General features: G+C 43.9%; 5 non-coding genes across 5 annotated transcripts; 2 read left to right on the top strand and 3 right to left on the bottom strand.

Annotated features, from left to right (window-relative positions):
* Positions 1-843: 843 nt before the first annotated feature.
* TRNAA-UGC lies at positions 844-916 on the bottom strand. The gene has a single exon. It is a non-coding gene; the product is annotated as a tRNA-Ala (tRNA).
* A 3,096-nt stretch (positions 917-4,012) lies between these two features.
* Positions 4,013-4,085, bottom strand: TRNAA-AGC. Its single transcript has one exon. It is a non-coding gene; the product is annotated as a tRNA-Ala (tRNA).
* Positions 4,086-5,442: 1,357 nt separating this feature from the next.
* Positions 5,443-5,515, top strand: TRNAA-AGC. Its single transcript has one exon. It is a non-coding gene; the product is annotated as a tRNA-Ala (tRNA).
* A 629-nt stretch (positions 5,516-6,144) lies between these two features.
* TRNAA-AGC lies at positions 6,145-6,217 on the bottom strand. The gene has a single exon. It is a non-coding gene; the product is annotated as a tRNA-Ala (tRNA).
* A 2,171-nt stretch (positions 6,218-8,388) lies between these two features.
* TRNAA-AGC lies at positions 8,389-8,461 on the top strand. The gene has a single exon. It is a non-coding gene; the product is annotated as a tRNA-Ala (tRNA).
* Positions 8,462-8,783: the final 322 nt, after the last annotated feature.

Raw genomic sequence — 8,783 nt, 5'->3', positions numbered from 1 at the left:
GAGAGAGAGAGAGAGAGAGAGAGAGAGAGAGAGAGAGAGAGAGAGAGAGAGAAATTATAATAAGGGAGGAAGAATGGCAAGGCTAACATTTAAAGATTCATATTGACTAATAAGAGATTGTCTCCTCCTCCTCCTCCCTCCCTCCCTATCCCTATCCTTTCTCCTCTTACATGGAAATGCCAGTCCCAATCAGTTTTCTGAATGTCCTGAGGCAAGTATAGACTAGTGATTACGTACAAAGAATAGAATTGACTCTGCAGACAGAAAAAGAGACAGTGGAGGGTTGTTGTGGAGATAGGTTGGAAAATTGTTGTGGAGGTGCCAGCTAGGCTGGAAGGAGGGGTCAAGTGAGGGCCTAGCTTGGAGTTGTTGTTCAGCTGCAATTGGCATAAGCTTGACTTGCCCCAAGATCCATTTATGGTTATTCCCAGGGCAAGTCAAGAAGTCTGGCGAGATTCTTATACATAAGTAGTAAACAATAAAATTACTGATTTCACAAATGGCTATTCATGAGTGGCTCTGGGTACTTCATCTCAAAGGGTGAACGATTCCCCAGTTGCTTTTTGAAGGTACTTTCCATGGTGTACAAAAGAAAAGGCAGATACAAACTAATGTGTACAAATGGATTCAGTGAGGTTGTATGAGTGTATGGATAAAAAAAAATGATCAGAGCGTTGGCATCAATCCCATCATCAGTTGCATGCCAAGCCAGCGCTTTACTATATGAGCTAATTCCCCAACTGCCTGGCAGATTTGTTTAACTGTGTTACAAGAAATCAGGACAAGAGACAGCAAGTAAGGAGATGAAAATAATCTGATTATAAAGCAAAATAAATATTCAACTGGAGAATGTGGGTATCGATCCCACCACCTCTTGCATGCAAAGCAAGCGCTCTACCATATGAGCTAATTCCCCAGCTCCAGGTATCCTTGACCCACCAAACTGCAATAATTCTGGACAAAATGCAGAAACTGAGCAGATGAAATTATAGTAGTGGCCAAAATTGTTGAAACCTTTTGGAAAAAGTGTACAGTAGAAATGCCACCTTTGGTTAAGTTTCCACCAGTTTTTCTTCTAATTTCTTTATAACTGTAACCTTGTTCACTTAATAATACTATTTTACATCGCTTTCTGGGGAATCAGTCAACTTTTTGCACCATTGCTTTAATTTTATTACATTTTATAAGCTCACTAAGTGAAAACACAAAAAAACCCAAACAACTTGATAGCAATTACATAACACACTGACAAATGTCCTCCTCTCAGCTTCAATACATGACATCAATAACTAAATCCTACTGTGATCTGATTGGCTCATTGCCAAAACAAGATGATACCTGATTGGCTCTCTAAACACTCATGCTCATTGGCTACAATCAGATGAAGGAAAGCTACCTGATATCAACCTAAGCAAGTTGTGCTTCCTTTTTCTGGTTATTTGGCTATAACTTTTCATAGAATACAGATAACTGAACACACTTTCTTGCATTACATTGTTGATTAAATTATCTTTCCATTGATATATACTTTTATGGTACTACTCTAAACAAAGTGGTGTTATAAGCCATCAAACCTCAAATGTACACTTTTCCCAAAAGGTTTCCATAATTTTGGCCACTACTGTAGATGCCAGCTGGTCAGATCCACTAGAACGGACTAAGACACAACTGAACTCAGTTATGTGACAGACATTTTGGTCTACCCTGAGGAAGTGGAGAAAGTCCTCACAGCTGTGAGTTTGGCCAGCTGAGTTCTGGAGCATGCCAAACATGTTGGATGCCGATCTACAATGCTTATGCCCTATTGAACACCTTCCCCTTGAGTTCTGGCAGGCCCCACCCTCTTAACTTTCCAAGGAGTCATGAAGAGCTGGTTTCCCCCTTTTGCTAGGACAGTAAGACCAAAGCATGGGAGACCTAGAAAGAACGGTTGCTAGAATTGGGCATGTCTAGTTTAATGAAGAGAAGGACGAGGGGGAACATGATAGCAGTGTTCCAATATCTCAGGGGCTGCCACAAAGAAGAGGGAGTCAAGCTATTCTCCAAGGCGCCTGAAGGCAGGACAAGAAGCAACGGATGGAAACTAATCAAGGAGAGAAGCAACCTAGAACTAAGGAGAAATTTCCTGACAGTTAGAACAATTAATCAGTGTAATGACATGCCTTCAGAAGTTGTGAATGCTCCAACACTTCATTACATAACAGTTTGGCAAGCAAGGACCCAGGAGAGACATTATTCACAGTTCCTGAAATCTTATGAGCCCTTCCTTCCTTCCTTCCTTCCTCCCTCCCTCCCTCCCTCCCTCCCTCCCTCCCTTCTTTCCTTTCCTTCTTTCCTTCTTTCCTTCTTTCCTTCCTTCCTTCCTTCCTTGCTTCCTTCCTTCCTTCAAGTATTTGTAACAGATGGATGAACCAGGTTTGGGGAACTCTTGAGGGTTTTAATCCCAATAAAGAGGTTTAGCCTTAGCCAAATCACCTTCATTTGGCTGAAAGTCAGGCTGCATTGACTTTTAATATATTATTAGGGTTCATGGCACAGTCAACCAAGTGTCAACCTGGCCATCTTCGCTTTTCCTCAAGCTTGCTGCCAGCTGCCATGGAAATGGGGAGGGAAGGAGCAAGGGCATTTGGGAGGGGAAAGGTGCAGGTGGGGTGAAAGTGGAAATGCTGGGAACTGATGGGGAGGATTGGACTTATGGAAGACAGAGAGGCCAGCTTGGGTTGTTTCACAGCTTCAAGGCCAACCGTCCTGGGAATGGCATGCACGAAGGTGGCATGGAGCACCTGGACTAGAAACGTTCCCAAAACATCTTTCTGGACATTGATTGGACTCTGTCTGTTTCACTACTGGGGTGGGCAGGCTCTGAGGTGATTTTTAATTCGTCGTGATGCTAAAGAATCCTCTCCTCTTCCCTTTCTACTCTGCCTCCCAGGAAGGAACCTCCATCCACCATGCAGTGTCCTTCTGTAGTATCCCATTCGGCCATGACTCTCAGTCAAGGTGATTACTTGTCATGTAATAAACAGCTTCTAAGTATAATCACCGGGTTCCTTTGCTCTTCATTTTGATAAAGGCAATAATCCAAATAGGAGAGAGAGGGTCTGTTAAGTCCGGAGAATAATGGCGAAGGAAGCAATGCATTTTGCTAACAGTCTTTATTCTTTCTCTACAGTCAACAACCAGCCAGAGCAGAGGCACGCAGGCCTCTATTTATACCCTCTGATCCCCGGGCAATTCCAGCCAATAGCAGGCGGTCTTTTCCCGCCTTGTGCATGCGCGCAAGGCCGGCGCCGCTCAGTCTGGTCCCGGGCAGCTTTTGCAAATGCCCAGGACTCTTGCATCGTCCCGAGCCTGCTTCTGCAGGCTCAGGACACAACAGGGTCCTTAATAGATTCCAGGGTTTTCTTCTGTTACATCCTGAGTAGAACACAATGATGAACCAAATAGTCCAATAGATATTTCATCTCTCAATTATTATCCAGTTAGGGCTCAGTGATACAAGGGAGGAATGTAAAATTAAGCAAATCCAGGAGACAAATCGGAAGGAGAAGCAACATGGAGGCCTGCTTTCAATCACGAGCATTGCTCCTACTTCCACTTTTGTACAATTCCAAACATGGCACATCTTGCAAAAATGTTGATATTCCGGTTACTTGTCCTGCTTTAATGGATTGGCCAGAGACAAGTATCGTTCGGCAAATTGCCTGGGAAGAGGGTGCATAGAACATTAGATTGGGAAGAGTCCTGGCAAAGGAATAGCCAATAATAAATGCCTGGGATGGGCTGGCTGCAGTGGGGTGCCCGCGGTAGAGTGGGCATGGACATATGCCTGTGGTTAACTGTCCTAGACCCATCTGGAGAAGGTGGGCATTGATTCCACCACCTATTAAAGCAAAACACTCTCTAATTCCCAATTGTCTTCCTGGACTACTTTGCAGCTGTGTAGAAGTCCAGAATAATATGCAAAATTTGCCTGCCTTTGTATGGAAATAAAAAATGAATAGAGACAAACTGGAGAATGCAGGCATTGATCCTGCTACCTCTCGCATGCTAAGCGAGCGCTCTACCATTTGAGCTAATTCCCCAACTGCGTGGCAGCCTTCTTCTACCATGTTACAGTATTGCAGGACAAGATGCAGAAACTGGGGAGATGTAAATGGTCTAATTTCTCAGCTGGCAGGCAGCCATGACATAGCAAAAAACATTCAGGTGAAAATTCAGGAAACAGAGGTGATGGAAATTAGGTGCCAACCGACCAGATTCCTTGGAAGTGACTAAGACACATCTGAGCTCAGTTATCTGGGAAGAGTTTGAGCTGGTTGATCCTGAGGAAGTGGGCAAGGTCCTCACACCTGTAAGCTCAGTTATCTGAGTTCTGGACTCATCTCCTTCTGGGCTTGTTAAAGATTGGGAGGTTACGTGTGATTGAGTTCAAGTGCTGGTTAATGCCTCTTTGAGGGAGAGAGTGATTCTATCAGCCTTGAAGAGGCAGGGTGCAGCCTTCTCAACAGCCTGTCCTTGAACCTTACTGTGTTGGACAACTTTCATCAATCTTCCCTTTCTGGGGAAGGGTGTTGAAGCCGCCTTGATATATGCGGAAGAACAGTTATGCCATATTATGTGCTGAAGAATGGAAAGGTTTATATCCTACCTTTAGGACACCACCGATCTTCTGTTTACAATGCAGTCCTTTCAAGAAGGATCCACACCAATTTGCACTCTAGGTCAGGTGACTCTGAGGATACTGATAAATCCCCATGTGGCTTCAACAACTCTCAGAGAGCTAACAGCCAGATGACTGCAAAGAATATAAATCCTTCTATTCCCCACTACTCAGAACTGAAGAAACTTCCAGAGTGAGAAGCGAAACATTTCCAGAGGAAAAGAAACAAAGTCCAGTTGCCTTTTGAGGAAAGAAAAACAGGACATTTGGGACAATCATGACCTGGATGATTGGGAATCTCCATAGGTGCTAATGTAGTTATTAGATCTTAAAAACAATAGTAGTAGGGACGCCCAGATTGAGCTTGACTTCTGGTGACTTCATGGAAACATCCATGGACAAGCTTCATTAGCTGCTGGTTTGCCTCTGGGTGCGATTCAAGGCATTGGTTATTACTTATAAAGCCCTGCATGGGATGGGTCCAGATTACTTGAAAAACTGACAATTAGAACAATTAACCAGTGGAACAACCTGCCTCCAGAAGCAGTGAATGCATCAACACTGGAAGTTTTTAAGAAGAAACTGGACAGCCATTTGTCCAAAATGGTATAGGGTTTCCTTCCTGAGCAGGGGGTTGGACTAGATGACCTCCAAGGTCCCTTCCAACTTTTATCATTATCATTATTAACTGGCTCACTCCTATGGGACAGACCCACCACACTTATGCTGGTAGAAGGAGCCTGCTGTCGGTCAAGGTTTTGTAATACAGTAGAACTGTGGGGGAATTAGCTCAAATGGTAGAGCGCTCGCTTAGCATGCGAGAGGTAGCAGGATCAATGCCTGCATTCTCCAGGCTGTCTCTGTTCACTTTTGGTATTCCATACAAAGATATCCTGTTGAAGGCAAATTTTGCATATTATTCTGGACTTCTACAGAGTTCAGGAAGGCAATTGGGAATTAGGGGCAGTGGTTTGCTTCAGTAGATAGTGGGATCAATGCCCACCTTCTCCAGACAGCCAATTGCTTGAAGATGCATACCAAAGATCACCCCAGCCAGCCCCCTGGGATTCTGTATGTCAGCTTCTATGTGGCTCTTTTAAGAAAAATGATGGAGCAGCTCTGCTAGGATATTGTGCAGGAGACAAGTATCTTTCAGCAAATTGCCCAGGAGGAAGGTGTGTTGGATTGGGAAGAGCTCTGGCAAAGGGCCAGCCAATGATAAATGCCTGGGATGGGCTGGCTGCGGTGCCCCCCCGCCCCCGTAGTAGAGTTGGCACAGACATGTGGCTGTGGTTAACTCTCCTAGACCCATCTGGAGAAGGTGGGCATTGATTTCCTTACCTATTAAAGCAAACCACTGCCTCTAATTCCCAATTACCTTCCTGGTCTACTTTGCAGCTTTGTAGCAGTCCAGAATAATATGCAAAATTTGCCTGGAACAGGATGTTTTGTATGGAAATCAAAAGTAAATAGAGACAAATTGGAGAATGCAGGTATTGATCCTGCTACCTCTTGCATGCTAAGCATGCGCTCTACCATTTGAGCTAATTCCCCAACTATTCTCTCATATTACCACCTCCTGTGTGATACTCTCTCTTTGGGGTTCCAGGCCAATTGGCAGAGCCAGCTCTGAAGGTTCTTGTGGATAGTCAGGAAGATGGGAGCCAATGTCATCTCAGGGGGAAAGATATCCAAAGAGTGGGTAGCACAGCAGAAAATACTTTTCTCATGGACTCTGCCAGCTGAAATTCCTTGACCGATGGGACCTACAGCATGCCCCTTCTGCCAGCATAGGGAGGGAGGGCCTTTCCCATAGGAATGAGACAGTTTCTCAAGTAAGCTGGGCCCATCTCATGCAGAGAATGTGGGTATTCTGAGTCGTATAGCTCTATGTAACCCTAACTAGAGAGCATGTATCTGTATGTTAGAATATCTGGCATTTATTGAGTTAAGTGCTGTTTCCTTAAGAGATGGATTATGGGAAATGTAGTTTAGTTAGTCAGTCATCCCATGTTAACAGGTCAGTAGTAGGAGGAGCCTCTGAACTCTTCTCAGGACATACTGGCTACGTGCCCAGTTTGGAATGCCTTTGTTCATCCAGCCTCATGTCTCCTAGCCACACGGCTTGGAGGTCCTATGCTAACATGTGATGCTTATGCAGAAGAAGAGGGGAAGATCCAGAACAGTGGGTATTGATCCTACCATCTCTTACATGCAAAGCTACCATATGAGCTAATTCCCCAGCTCCAGGTAGCTTTGAGGCAGTAAACTACAAGAACTCAGGACAAGATGCAGAAACTAGAGAGAAGAAAATTGTCTAATCACCTGCTAAAAGATAAAAACTTTCTTTAGGATAATGCAGTCACTGGTCCTACTACTTCTTGTATGTAAAGCAAGTGCTCTATCCTTTGAACTGACTGCACAATATCCTAGCAGAGCTGCTCCATCATTTTTCTTAAAAGAGTCACGTAGAAGCTGACATGCAGAATCGCAGGGGGCTGGCTGGGGTGCATCTTCGGTATGCATCTTCAAGCAACAGGCTGTCTGGGGAAGGTGGGCATTGATCCCACTATCTACTGAAGCAAACCACTGCCCCTAATTCCCAATTGCCTTCCCGAACTGCTTTCCAACACTGTAGAAGTCCAGAATAATATGCAAAATTTGCCTTCAACCGGATATCTTTATATAGTAGTAGTAGTAGTAGTAGTAGTAGTAGTAGTAGTAATAGTAATAATAGTAATAATAATAATAATAATAATAATAATAATAATAATAATAATAATAATAATAATAATAATAATAATAATAATAATAATAATAATAAAGTTGGAAGGGACCCCGGAGGTCATCGAGTCCAACACCCTGCTCAGGCAGGAACCCTACACCATGTCAGACAAATGGCTGTCCAGTCTCTTCTTAAAAACTTCCAGTGTTGGAGCATTCACCGCTTCTGGAGGCAGGTTGTTCCATTGGTTAATTGTTCTAACTGTCAGGAAGTTTCTCCTTAGTTCTAAGTTGCTTCTCTCCTTGATCAGTTTCCATCTGTTGCTTCTCGTCCTGCCTTCAGGTGCCTTGGAGAATAGCTTGACTCCCTCTTCTTTGTGGCAGCCTGGAGAATGCAGGCATTGATCCTTCTACCTCTTGCATGCTAAGCAAGCGCTCTATCATTTGAGCTAATTCCCCCACAGTTCTACTATATTACAAAACCTTGACCGACAGCAGGCTCCTTCTACCAGCATAAATGTGGTGGGCCTGTCCCATAGGAATAAGCCAGTTTTTCAAGTAACCTGGACCCATCCCATGCAGGGCTTTATAAGAAATAACCAATGCCTTGAATTACACCCAGAGGCAAATCGGCACCTTAATCGCTCTCTCTCACAAAGAGACATTAACCACCACTTGAATTCAATCTCATGCAAACTCCGAATCTTTAGCAAGCCCAGAAGGAGATGAGTCCAGAACTCAGGTAGCTGAGCTTACAGGTGTGATGACCTTGCCCACTTCCTCAGGATCAATCAGCTCAAACTCTTTCCAGATAACTGAGCTCAGATGTGTCTTGGTCACTTTCAAGGAATCTGGCCAGTTGGCCCTTAATTTCCATCACCTCTGTTTCTGAATTTTGTCCTACATTTTGTTAGGTCATGGTTGCTTGGCAGCCCGAAGAAATAGACCATTTACCTCTCCCCAATTTCTTTATCTTATACTGAGGTTTTAAAAGACAGGTTGGGGGATTAGCTCAAATGGTAGAGCGCTCGCTTAGCATGCGAGAGGTAGCAGGATCAATGCCTGCATTCTCCAGACTGTCTCTGTTCACTTTTGGTTTCCATACAAAAACATCCTGTTGGTGGCAAATTTTGCAATTTTTTCTACAGAGTTGGAAAGCAATTCAGAAAGGTAATTGGGAATTAGCCGCAGTGGCTGGCTTCAATAGATAATGCCCACCTTCTCCAGACAGCCTATTGCTTGATTTAACCATCCATACCGAAGATCCACCCCAGTCAACCGCCTGTGATTCTGCATGTCACGTTTTATGTGGCTCTTTTAAGAAAAATATGTTTCTAGAAAATGAGATATTCAAGTTTATGGCTGGGTGCATACTTAATTTAGTTACTGAACTAAT

Source organism: Protobothrops mucrosquamatus, unplaced genomic scaffold (assembly GCF_001527695.2).
Source record: "Protobothrops mucrosquamatus isolate PMUCROS unplaced genomic scaffold, P.Mucros_1.0 scaffold1566, whole genome shotgun sequence".
NCBI lineage: Eukaryota > Metazoa > Chordata > Lepidosauria > Squamata > Viperidae > Protobothrops > Protobothrops mucrosquamatus.
The sequence above is the reverse complement of the archived record's forward strand: the minus strand, read 5'-3'. Positions and strand labels throughout refer to the sequence as shown.